This window comes from Leuresthes tenuis, unplaced genomic scaffold, assembly GCF_036924035.1.
Source record: "Leuresthes tenuis unplaced genomic scaffold, fLeuTen1.0.hap1 SCAF_13, whole genome shotgun sequence".
Classification (NCBI taxonomy): domain Eukaryota; kingdom Metazoa; phylum Chordata; class Actinopteri; order Atheriniformes; family Atherinopsidae; genus Leuresthes; species Leuresthes tenuis.
The window spans coordinates 1,135,702-1,149,534 of record NW_027325367.1 but is presented as its reverse complement, the minus strand read 5'-3'; positions in this window follow the sequence as shown (position 1 = coordinate 1,149,534).

The window sequence follows — 13,833 nt, the reverse complement described above, 5'->3', positions numbered from 1 at the left end:
TTCACCAAGTCCTGAACCATCAGACCTCATGAATGTTTGCAGTCTGTAATTTGGTTTCTGCAGGATTCCTCTCATATTTCTCCCCTCCTGCATTGTTCTCCAGTCTTGCTGTTGTGTAACGGGCGCCGTTGGTCCCCGGCGTCCTGTGCTTTCGGGGGACTCTCGCCCTCTTGGCGTTACGTAAGCTTACAGATCTGCTCTGGATTTAACAGGTTTGTTTTCAAGCTACAGCTGCTGTGAGCTCTGAAGAAATTCCAGGCTTCATTTGAAGGAAGAAAACATCAGAAAATCACAGAAATGTGAACGTTTTGGAGGCTCTGAGGCTCTGTGGAGCCGGTTCATGATCCGGTTGCTTCTAAGTTCACTTCAGTCCTCCTGTGAGGCCCAAGTTAATGTAAAAACTGCTTCTTCATCATGGATTCATCAGGATTTACCGAGCAGGGCCACTGGTGGTCCCAAGCTGTCAGCTGCAACAGGGCCAGGTCTGAATGGAGTGATTAAAGGTGACATATTGTGTAAAACTCCTTCTTCCTGCTCCTGGGAGCAGATATCAGGGCGTCTGAGGTCACCAGCAGGTGTAAAACTGAACCCTGGTATTTATTTCGTTCCCTTTGTGTGAAAGTTCCTCATTTAACGAGCCGTTCTGATTTTCATTTCTAAAGTACGTCACTCCTTAAGTTGGCTCCGCCCCCTCTGCTAAGCCCCGCCCACTCAGATCCCAGCTAACTGCTAACTTACAGCTAACTGCTAACTTACAGCTAACTGCTAAACTATTTCCCCGCATATATCAGAATGTCTGAAGTCACCAGAAGGTGTAAAACTCCCCAAAACACAACCCTGGTTTTTATTTAGTTCCCTTTGAGTGAAAGTTCCTCATTTAACGAGCTGTCACTCCTTAAGTTGGCTCCGCCCCCTCGGCTAAGCCCCGCCCCCTCACATCCACCCTGAGGATATAAGAGCCCAGTGGATAAACTATATCTGAGGGTAACGAGTTACGCTGTGCACATCTCCGGCTTGGTCCATTACTGTTGATGAGAAAGCATTGCTTGCTAGCATCTGCTGCTGAGTTACAGCTAACTGCTAACTTACAGCTAACTGCTAACTTACAGCTAACTGCTAAACTATTTCCCCGCATATATCAGGGCGTCTGAGGTCACCAGCAGGTGTAAAACTCCCCAAAACACAACCCTGGTTTTTATTTAGTTCCCTTTGAGTGAAAGTTCCTCATTTAACGAGCTGTCACTCCTTAAGTTGGCTCCGCCCCCTCGGCTAAGCCCCGCCCCCTCACATCCACCCTGAGGATATAAGAGCCCAGTGGATAAACTATATCTGAGGGTAACGAGTTACGCTGTGCACATCTCCGGCTTGGTCCATTACTGTTGATGAGAAAGCATTGCTTGCTAGCATCTGCTGCTGAGTTACAGCTAACTGCTAACTCACAGCTAACTGCTAACTTACAGCTAACTGCTAACTTACAGCTAACTGCTAACTTACAGCTAACTGCTAAACTATTTCCCCGCATATATCAGAACGTCTGAGGTCACCAGCAGGTGTAAAACTCCCCAAAAACACAACCCTGGTTTTTATTTAGTTCCCTTTGAGTGAAAGTTCCTCATTTAACGAGCTGTCACTCCTTAAGTTGGCTCCGCCCCCTCGGCTAAGCCCCGCCCCCTCACATCCACCCTGAGGATATAAGAGCCCAGTGGATAAACTATATCTGAGGGTAACGAGTTACGCTGTGCACATCTCCGGCTTGGTCCATTACTGTTGATGAGAAAGCATTGCTTGCTAGCATCTGCTGCTAAGTTACAGCTAACTGCTAACTTACAGCTAACTGCTAACTTACAGCTAACTGCTAAACTATTTCCCCGCATTTATCAGGGCGTCTGAGGTCATCAGCAGGTGTAAAACTCCCCAAAAACACAACCCTGGTATTTATTTAGTTCCCTTTGTTTGAAAGTTCCTCTTTTAATGAGCCGTTCTGATTTTCATTTCTAAAGTACGTCACTCCTTAAGTTGGCTCCGCCTCCTCTGCTAAGCCCCGCCCCCTCACATCCACCCTGCTGGACGGATGAAGCCAGCTTCTGGTGGAAATGTTCTGCTGTCAGCTGCACTGAGGAGCATGCATCTTCCATCCAGCAGCAGCCTCAGAGGATATAAGAGCCCAGTGGATAAACTATATCTGAGGCTAATGTTCCAGCAGAGTTAGCTAAAGACTGTGAATGTGCAGCAAACACTTTTCATCCCACTGCTTTAACTTGTTGTTGTGTTAACGTTAAATTATCGGCATGTTTCTGATGCTCAGGGACTCCACCCGAAAACAGCCGCTGTGCTAAAACCAATAATTATTTTGACCAAAGTCTGTCTCATAAATCTCAATAAGACCTCAGAAACTGTGTGAAACTGTTGGAAAAGGTCAGAATGTTTGTGTCGGCTTCAGAGCCGGAGGATGGCGATGAGTGGCTTCAGGATGCAGATTCCTTCAGCTCCTTCCATCAGGGAGGAGATAAACCTATAAACTGAGGGACGGTTTGGAAACTTCTCAGCAGGAACGGAGAGTTTGACTTTTATAAAACCTGGAAACCGAGTCTTTGCTTCCCGCTCAGTGACAGCAGGACAGGAAGAGTGTGACGGATGTTTGACCTGCAGCATCTGGATCTGCAGCAGCTCAGAGGAAACCTGCATGTCCTGTCTGTGGTGGTGACGTCATGCTGTTTACAGCCAGGGTGGAAAGTCCCGCCCAGCAGCCAGATGTGGAGCAGCTTGTTGTTTGGCAGGAAGCCGCCGGTTCTGTGAGATATTGTTCTGTTTTTAACCATCATTCAGCTCAGCTTCTGGTGCTGCTGTAGCAGGAGAAGAAGAAGAAGAAGACACCATCACCATCTGCAGGCCATTTACACTAAAGACAAATGAGCACCTTTACTCCTCCTCCAGATTCTCCTCCAGCTCCTCTTCATCCATCACATTCAGCTGATTTGGGGGCTAAAAGCTAAAAGCTAAAAGCTAAAAGCTAAAAGCTAAAAGCTAAAAGCTCCTCAATGCTTCGACGCCTGATGTTCTTAAGGAGGAGGATTCTGTACCGATCCTCTCTTAGTTCACTTCTTCTGTCGCCCTCTCTCCACCCGTCGCCCTCTCTCCACCCGTCGCCTTCTCTCCACCCGTCGCCTTCTCTCCACCTGTCTCCCTCTCTCCACCCGTCGCCCTCTCTCCACCCGTCGCCCTCTCTCCACCCGTCGCCCTCTCTCCACCCGTCGCCTTCTCTCTACCCGTCTCCCTCTCTCCACCCGTCGCCCTCTCTCCACCCGTCGCCCTCTCTCCACCCGTCGCCCTCTCTACCTGTCTCCCTCTCTCCACCCGTCGCCCTCTCCACCCGTCGCCCTCTCTCCACCCGTCGCCCTCTCTCCACCCGTCGCCCTCTCTCCACCCGTCTCCCACTCTCTACCCGTCTCCCTCTCTCCACCCGTCGCCCTCTCTCCACCCGTCGCCCTCTCTCCACCCGTCGCCCTCTCTCCACCCGTCGCCCTCTCTCCACCCGTCTCCCACTCTCTACCCGTCTCCCTCTCTCCACCCGTCGCCCTCTCTCCACCCGTCGCCCTCTCTCCACCCGTCGCCCTCTCTACCTGTCTCCCTCTCTCCACCCGTCGCCCTCTCCACCCGTCGCCCTCTCTCCACCCGTCGCCCTCTCTCCACCCGTCGCCCTCTCTCCACCCGTCTCCCACTCTCTACCCGTCTCCCTCTCTCCACCCGTCGCCCTCTCTCCACCCGTCGCCCTCTCTACCTGTCTCCCTCTCTCCACCCGTCGCCCTCTCCACCCGTCGCCCTCTCTCCACCCGTCGCCCTCTCTACCTGTCTCCCTCTCTCCACCCGTCGCCCTCTCTCCACCCGTCGCCCTCTCTCCACCCGTCTCCCACTCTCTACCCGTCTCCCTCTCTCCACCCGTCGCCCTCTCTCCACCCGTCGCCCTCTCTCCACCCGTCGCCCTCTCTACCTGTCTCCCTCTCTCCACCCGTCGCCCTCTCCACCCGTCGCCCTCTCTCCACCCGTCGCCCTCTCTCCACCCGTCGCCCTCTCTCCACCCGTCTCCCACTCTCTACCCGTCTCCCTCTCTCCACCCGTCGCCCTCTCTCCACCCGTCGCCCTCTCTCCACCCGTCGCCCTCTCTCCACCCGTCGCCCTCTCTCCACCCGTCTCCCACTCTCTACCCGTCTCCCTCTCTCCACCCGTCGCCCTCTCTCCACCCGTCGCCCTCTCTCCACCCGTCGCCCTCTCTACCTGTCTCCCTCTCTCCACCCGTCGCCCTCTCCACCCGTCGCCCTCTCTCCACCCGTCGCCCTCTCTCCACCCGTCGCCCTCTCTCCACCCGTCTCCCACTCTCTACCCGTCTCCCTCTCTCCACCCGTCGCCCTCTCCACCCGTCGCCCTCTCTCCACCCGTCGCCCTCTCTACCTGTCTCCCTCTCTCCACCTGTCGCCCTCTCTCCACCCGTCGCCCTCTCTACCTGTCTCCCTCTCTCCACCCGTCGCCCTCTCTACCTGTCTCCCTCTCTCCACCCGTCGCCCTCTCCACCCGTCGCCCTCTCTACCTGTCTCCCTCTCTCCACCCATCCTGTGTTTGAGCTGTTTTCTCAGCCCCAGTCCGGCTGCTCTCACCGATCAGGATCATTTCCACAGTTCTGCCCACAGAACTCCCTGAACTCACAGGCGGTTTGTGTTCCACATACTTTGCTCACCTCAGCAGGTTCTCTGTAAAAGCTTTGGCATTCCTCTGCGGCTCAGCGGCTGCAGACCTTTCAGGACCAACCCGGGCCGGTACTGACCGCCACCTGCTCCCAGACAAACGGCCTTTCTCTGTTCTCCACTTTAAAGAAGCTCGTTTACAGCCAGGAAAAAGCTCTTTAATCACGTTTTCTTTCAGCAGGAACTTTGTTGATCTGAGCTCTCATGAAACAGCAAAATGACTCAAGCAGCCGAGGCGGGGGGGGGTGGTTCTCTTTAAATAAACCCAAACAGCCCGAGGCCATCTGAAGACAAACTGCACTTAAACTCTGAGCTTTTCCTTTTCCTTCGGCCGTCCTCTCTCTTTTCTTCCAGTTTGCGGTCCTGATTGTGCTCTGGCTCTGCCATCAGATACGATCCGGTCTGACGTAGAGATGGAACAATGTCTCTGAGAGGCTGGGTGTGGACCGCACCGACGGCCTTTTGTCCAGAACTCGTGTTTCTGGAGCTTTGATTTAATCAGAAAACAGGTCAAAACAATTCAGCAAAAATAGACCTTTATTAAAGCCGTAACTGGAACTGAAACACTTACTGATGGTTTAATTTAATAAGAAACTAAGTGAACCCCTGATCCAGCAGCTTCAGCAGCAGTGAGTGAAACTAAGTGAACCCCTGATCCAGCAGCATTGAATGCAAAACTAAGTGAACCCCTGATCCAGCAGCAATCTTATCTGATTTCAGTCAGGCTGAGGTCTGGACTCTGACTGGACCATTGCAACACCTTGATTCTTTTCTTTTCCCCACATTCTGCTGTAGATCTGCTGCTGTGTTTGGGATCTTTGTCCTGTTGATGAGCCAGTTTCAGCCCAGCTTTAGCTGTGGGACAGATGGCCTCACATCTGACTCTAGAATACTTTGGTATCCAGAGGAGTTCATGGTGGACTCAATGACTGCAAGGTGCCCAGGTCCTGTGGCTGCAGAACCAGCCCAGATCATCAGCCCTCCACCACCGTGCTTGACAGCTGGTATGAGGTGTTTGTGCTGATATGCTGTGTTTGGTTTCCTCCAAACGTTATTTGGACGTTTTATGGCACAAACCTTGTTCCATTTCTCTGTTCCTTTGATTTTTATCTGCTGTTTGGTTCGGTTCAGCCACTGAAAACGGTGTCACCAGCACCACAGAAAGCCTTCAGGGTCTGTGTTCAGACGTGATGATGTTCTGGTGCAGATCCAGTTCTTTTTCCAACATTTCTGAGCATTTTCCCCTTTTTTTTAATGAACTTCAGTGATTTAAATTCCCAGAAAAACAGCCACCTGCATCCAGTAACTACCAGAGTGTAATCGGATGCAGATCCTGCCGTTTTCCTCTCGGTTTGAGCTCCTTCAGCCTCTGTTGACTCTGCGGTCGGATGCTGTTGGCACCAACTGTGGGCTAACCGCTGAATCCTGATCATTTCTGTTTACATGTGTGTGGTTCCTGCTGCTGGCCACGTCTTGATCTTTGGATTTAAACAAACTTGTAGCTGAGAAATCTACAGTCTGAGTCAAACTGATTAAGAATAGATGAGGCAGCTTTGGCTCATTAAAACTGCAGGTAAATGGGACCATCAGCTCCTTTTATACAGCCGGCCTCCTCTTCGTCTTTCACTCGATGCTAATCACATAATTTGTTGTTTAAAAGGAGGCTGTTTCCATCCAAGCAGCCAGACTTTCTTTGTTCAGCTGTAGTTCTCCAGGCTTTCTGAGGCCAAAGAAAACACAGTTTGACAGACAGAAAATAGGATTTCTGCAGCAACAAGGTGATTCCCAAAGAGCTATTAGCTGAAAACTTGGCATATCTCAGCATGGTGTGCAGTGTGTCCTTAAAACATTTGAGGAAACTGGACAAGTGGAGGACAAAAGAAGAAGTGTCAGGCCTAAAAAACTATCTACAGCAGATGAACAGGATCTGAAAGTGATGTCCTTAAGAAAGAGGAAAAAATCCAGCTGTGACCTGACAGGACCTGAGAGATGCATCTGGACCTTCAGCTGATCCATCTACTGTTGGCCCAAGCCTCATCAGAAATGGTCTCCATGGAAGGGTGGCTGTCAAGAAGCCGTTCTTAAGGAAGGGAAACAGGGAGAAAAGGCTGAGCTGTGCCAAATGACACAAGAAGTGGACTGAAAATCAGTGGCAACAGGTCTTATGGAGGGATGAATCCTCCCCAGAGCCCGGACCTCAACATTATTGAAGCAGTGTGGGATCATCTGACAGAGAACGGAACAAAAGGCAGCCCACATCCAAAGAAGAGCTTTGGGATGTCCTTCAAGAAGCCTGGAGAACTATTCCTGAAGACTCCTTAAAGAAATGACAGAAAGCTTGTCTCAGAGGGTTCAGGCTGTGTTGGAGAATAAAGGAGCTCAGAGCAGAGATTCACTTTAAAGCTGCTGAGAACTGATAAAAACTCTGTTTCTGCCTCAGATTCTGGGTTTATGTTCATGTTTGATCATGTTTCAGTGAATCTCTGCAGCTGCTTCCTGTTTCTATGGAAATAAACAAAGAAGTGAAGCTGATCAGGACATCTGAACATTTCCACTCTGCAGAGGTTTGTAAACTCCAGCTTCTGGCAGCGGTTTTGTTGCTCTGGATTCATTTATGTGACGAACACCACAAGCTGTGTCACACTCTAGTTTCAGCTCCTTTTACTTCCCTGGCACCACTGCGCTGCTCGACATGAGGCTGCTTTATGAAGCTCTGCGGCTCTCTGAGGACTGTCAGGAGACGGCAGGTTTCTGCTGCAGCATCCAGACTTTAGTGGCTGTTTCTGGGCCCCACAGCAGCATCTGGAGGCTAAATGCAGTGAATGGCGACCTGCGCTCTCCTTTGTTTTGTCCGTGCACTCTCAGAAGGACAAAGGAAGTAAAGTGTGCTCTCAGATTGTTCCTTTAGAGGCCGGTTGATGCTTTCTGTCGGGCTAAATGTCGTTATGGTCGGAGCATTTAGATCATTTAGACTAAAGTGAGAAGCAGGGGCCTCCAACAGTCCCTGAGGGGCCCCGGGGAGCTCCAGTAATCCAATCTGAGAGCTTTGAGTTGCCAGATTGTGTCTGAATTCAGCTGCTGGAGTGAAAACAATGAAAGATTAATTTATTTCACCGTAAAAATGAGACTCAGTTTTATTTATTAATCACAATAAATGAAATCCAGTTCCAGAACAGGGACAGAAACAAGTTGATGACAGCAGTGATGTCACAGGTACACGGAGAGCAGTGCATCATGGGAGCTCCCCAGCAGGCTGGGCCTATGGCAGCAGGACTCTGGACGGGATAAAAAACTGACTCGTTTCTCTCTCTTTTCCAGGAAATCTGCAGAAAGAAGAAGAGAGAGTTTCAGGTGAGTCCAGTTTCTTATTTATTCAGTTGGATCCATGTGTCCTTTGGTCCTTTTTCCTTTGAATCTGTTTGAAACTGATAGAAATAAAGAAAGCAAAGTTTTCTCTGGTGTTACATTAAGCAGTTAAGTTACTTCTGTGTGAGATAAAGAGATTCTTCACTTTAACCTTTTAAATCCACACAAAGTGAATAAAGGGATAGTTCAACTTTTGTGGACTTAAAATACTTCTGTCACATCCAGCAGTGGATCCAGTTCCACCGACTCTCATGTGCTCCAAAATAAAGTGTTTCACAGTCTGAACTCAACAGATTTCCTGTTCAGCTTCATTTAATCTGGTAACAAACATCATTTCTACACCTCAGACCTGCAGCATCCCATAAAGTCAGTGAACCTTTTCCCACTTAGTTTCCTTCTGCCAACACTTAAAGCCGCTCTGACTCTGAGGAAACCAGGTGATGCAGAGTTCCAGCTGTTATTTTGTCCCATTCCTCCTTAAACAGGTCTTAAGGTGTGCAGCAGTGCGGGGGGGTGGTTGTTTCTCTGCTGGGGACAGGTCAGGACTGCAGGCAGCCAGTCCAGCACCCGTACCTCTTCTTCCTCAGCCAGGCCTTTGGACTGTGGCAGAATGTGGTTTTCCATGGTCTGCTTGAACAATGCTGGGACGTCCCAGGAAAAGATGTGGCCTTGAAGGCAGCATATGTTGCTGTAAAATCTCAGTGAACTTTTCTGCATTAATGCTGCCGTCACAGAAGTGGAAATGAGCTTTGCCCCCTGATCCAACCCCATACCATCACAGAGCCTGGCTGCAGGGACTGGCTGCTGACAGCAGGCTGGATGCTGCTTTTGCTCTTTGCTCCATTTCTTCCAGCAAAGATGTGGAATACTGATGGGTCTGACCACAGCGCACGTTTCCACCGTGTGACGGTCCATCCCAGACGCCTCCGAGCCCAGAGAAGTGGACGAGGTTAACATCAGGCTTCTTTCCTGCACAGTAAAGCTTGTGAATGGAACTCTGTATTGTGGTGCTGGACAAAGGTTTCCACAGTAATCCCTTGTCCAGGTGCTTCTATCAGCTGCTGATGAATGACGGTTCTTGATGCAGCGTCTGAGGGGTCAGAGGTCACGGGGTCCAGCTTAGGCTCGCTCCCTCGTCCTTTACACTGAAACTCCTCCAGATTCCCTGAATGCTTTAATGATATTCTGCTCTGTAGAGGCAGAAATATGCAGATCCCTTCCAGTCTTTCTCTGAGGAACATTGTTTTAAACACAAACTGGAGCTCCTCTGAACATCTTTGCTGCTCAGACTGTCCTGGAGGCTGCTTCAGGGTTAAAATCAGCTGTTTGACGGTTATATTTCGTCTCATCAGCTGCCTTAATGTGGCGGTGAGCCGGATCCTTCACACCGGCCTGCATCTAAAGCAGGGAGTAAATGTTCTCCAGAGGAAGCAGCTGGAGCAGCCACACCAAACCCAACACTCGGCCCCACCTCGAGTCCCGGGGCTCCGCCCATCCGCCCCCAGAGCCAGGACAAGGCCCCCAGTCAGCCGGGACAGGAAACGGACCCCCCACCCTCACCTTCCCTCGCTTCCCGGTGAGGAGAAAGTGGCAGCAGCCCCCCCACCTCCTCATGTCTTTGTGCTTTCTCATGAACAGCCCCCCCCCCCCCTCTGTGTGAGGCCGGTTTCTTGCAGAAACTTCTCTTTTTACGGACCTTTAAGGGTCCTTTCAGAACCGGCCCAAATGAAACCCGCTGCTGCTTTATTCAGCCGGAGGAGAAACATCTTCTGGTCTTTCACATGAATGTTTCCATCTGGGATGGACTCAGCAGATCCTGTTTCTCACTCAGACTTTCCTGGCAAAGCAAAGGGGAAATGAGTAAGAAAATGCCATTTCTGGTTTTGTTGTGCTCTCAAACCTCCACACTTTGTAAATTCTCCCTAAGATCTGAAGGTGTTTTGGACGTGAAGAAGCGGCCCAGCGGCTGGAAAAGGGAACTGAAAGTCTTTCTTCTCGTGACAGAAACAGAAGCTGAAGCAGCTCTGAAACCTTCCTCTGAGGGTTCAGAGCGTCTGCAGACAGCAGCTCTGCTCCCTGTCAGGATGAGCAGTTAGCAGCATCCTTACAGAGCCGCTCTGCACCCGCTGACCTGCCGGCGGCCGCCGTCACGCCACAGCGAGCGGCGTCTGGAGCCGGCGGCGTGAAGAAGAGCAGAAACCCAAATCATCCCGGAGCGCTGGCAGCAGGAAGGTGATGGAAAACCGACTCGTTTCAGCAGCTAAACGGATCACTGAGTGCCGCCGCTCCGTTTCAGGCTTTTCAGGGAGAAGCTGCATGAAAGTTTGAATCCTGAGCATTTAGTTTCTATTCTGCCTGTTTTTCACAGGTTGACCCAGTTCTCGGAGACAGAAGCAGCTGATCTCCTCTGTTCTGCTTCAGGAGCAACGATCCAAACTGGATCATTTCCACACTTCTTCCATCAGCTGCTGGGAAATGCTTCCTCACAGTTTCAGTTTGCACTCTTTTGGAATCTGAGTTGTTAGACTTGATTAATGCCAAACTCTAAAAGTAGAAGCCTCAGGGGTGTGCACGTGCGCGTGCACGCTGCAGGAGGCGTCTCCGCTTCCTTCCCAGCTGATCTGGACTTCCTGTTTCCTGCTTTGCTGCTTTTTCTCTCCTCTGAGGGAAAAAACCTCTCATTTACAGATCTAAACTGGTTTCTGTTGTGCTGGATTGAACCGTCCCTTCGCTCAGATTCCCGTGTTTTTCACGCTTGGCGCTGCTCCTCCTCGCCGTGTGGCGGCTGCTCCACCTTTTCTCTAAACTCTGAAACGTTCAGCTGTGGCATGTTTCGTTCCTGCAGTTTGCTGCAGCTGATTTCAGCGACTGTAGTTGAATCTAAAACCGTCAGAATGACTTCCTGCAGATCTTCACGTGAAGCCGTAACAGAGGATAATGTGACCTCTGAATCTGCTCCTCGTCTCCATTTTAGTTTCTGGTAGTTTTCACGCTGCTTTCTGGCTGTTTATCCATCATTTAACCCTTCGCAGTCGGTGTTTGTTGTTGTGGCGCCACCATCAGGCTCTATGGGCCACCATCAGGCTCCATGGCGCCACCATCAGGTATGTGGGCCACCATCAGGCTCTATGGCGCCACCATCAGGTCTGTGGGCCACCATCAGGCTCTATGGGCCACCATCAGGCTCTATGGGCCACCATCAGGCTCTATGGCGCCACCATCAGGCACTATGGGCCACCATCAGGCTCTATGGGCCACCATCAGGCTCTATGGCGCCACCATCAGGTCTGTGGGCCACCATCAGGCTCTATGGGCCACCATCAGGCTCTATGGGCCACCATCAGGCTCTATGGCGCCACCATCAGGCACTATGGGCCACCATCAGGCTCTATGGCGCCACCATCAGGCACTATGGGCCACCATCAGGCTCTATTGGCCACCATCAGGCTCTATGGGCCACCATCAGGCTCTATGCGCCACCATCAGGCTCTATGGGCCACCATCAGGCTCTATGGGCCACCATCAGGCTCTATGGGCCACCATCAGGCTCTATGGCGCCACCATCAGGCACTATGGGCCACCATCAGGCTCTATGGCGCCACCATCAGGCACTATGGGCCACCATCAGGCTCTATGGGCCACCATCAGGCTCTATGGGCCACCATCAGGCTCTATGGCGCCACCATCAGGCTCTATGGCGCCACCATCAGGCTCTATGGGCCACCATCAGGCTCTATGGCGCCACCATCAGGTCTGTGGGCCACCATCAGGCTCCGTGGCGCCACCATCAGGCTCTATGGGCCACCATCAGGCTCTATGGCTCCACCATCAGGCTCCATGGCGCCACCATCAGGCTCTATGGGCCACCATCAGGCTCTATGGCGCCACCATCAGGCTCTATGGGCCACCATCAGGCTCCATGGCGCCACCATCAGGCTCTATGGGCCACCATCAGGCTCTATGGGCCACCATCAGGCTCCATGGCGCCACCATCAGGCTCTATGGGCCACCATCAGGCTCTATGGCGCCACCATCAGGCTCTATGGGCCACCATCAGGCTCTATGGCGCCACCATCAGGCACTATGGGCCACCATCAGGCTCTATGGCGCCACCATCAGGCACTATGGGCCACCATCAGGCTCTATGGGCCACCATCAGGCTCTATGGGCCACCATCAGGCTCTATGGCGCCACCATCAGGCTCTATGGCGCCACCATCAGGCTCTATGGGCCACCATCAGGCTCTATGGCGCCACCATCAGGTCTGTGGGCCACCATCAGGCTCCGTGGCGCCACCATCAGACTCTATGGGCCACCATCAGGCTCTATGGCTCCACCATCAGGCTCCGTGGCGCCACCATCAGGCTCTGTGGCGCCACCATCAGGCTCTATGGGCCACCATCAGGCTCTATGGCGCCACCATCAGGCACTATGGGCCACCATCAGGCTCTATGGGCCACCATCAGGCTCTATGGGCCACCATCAGGCTCTATGGCGCCACCATCAGGCTCTATGGGCCACCATCAGGCTCTATGGGCCACCATCAGGCTCTATGGCGCCACCATCAGGCTCTATGGGCCACCATCAGGCTCTATGGCGCCACCATCAGGTCTGTGGGCCACCATCAGGCTCTGTGGGCCACCATCAGGCTCTATGGCGCCACCATCAGGCTCTATGGCGCCACCATCAGGCTCTATGGCGCCACCATCAGGCTCTGTGGGCCACCATCAGGCTCCATGGCGCCACCATCAGGCTCTATGGCGCCACCTTCGGGCTCCGTGTGCCACCATCAGGCTCCATGGCGCCACCATCAGGTCTGTGGGCCACCATCAGGCTCCATGGCGCCACCATCAGGCTCCGTGGCGCCACCATCAGGCTCCATGGCGCCACCATCAGGCTCTATGGCGCCACCATCAGGCTCCATGGCGCCACCATCAGGCTCCATGGCGCCACCATCAGGCTCCATGGCGCCACCATCAGGCTCTATGGCGCCACCTTCGGGCTCCGTGTGCCACCATCAGGCTCTATGGCGCCACCATCAGGTCTGTGGGCCACCATCAGGCTCTATGGGCCACCATCAGGCTCCATGGCGCCACCATCAGGCTCTTTGGCGCCACCATCAGGCTCTATGGGCCACCATCAGGTCTGTGGGCCACCATCAGGCTCTATGGCGCCACCATCAGGCACTATGGGCCACCATCAGGCTCTATGGGCCACCATCAGGCTCCATGGCGCCACCATCAGGCTCTTTGGCGCCACCATCAGGCTCCATGGCGCCACCATCAGGCTCCATGGCGCCACCATCAGGCTCCATGGCGCCACCATCAGGCTCCATGGCGCCACCATCAGGCTCCATGGCGCCACCATCAGGCTCTATGGCGCCACCATCAGGCTCTATGGCGCCACCATCAGGCTCTATGGCGCCATCATCAGGCTCTATGGGCCACCATCAGGCTCTATGGGCCACCATCAGGCACTATGGGCCACCATCAGGCTCTATGGGCCACCATCAGGCTCCATGGCGCCACCATCAGGCTCTATGGGCCACCATCAGGCTCTATGGGCCACCATCAGGCTCTATGCGCCACCATCAGGCTCTATGGGCCACCATCAGGCTCTATGGGCCACCATCAGGCTCTATGGGCCACCATCAGGCTCTATGGCGCCACCATCAGGCTCTTTGGCGCCACCATCAGGCTCCATGGCGCCACCATCAGGCTCCATGGCGCCA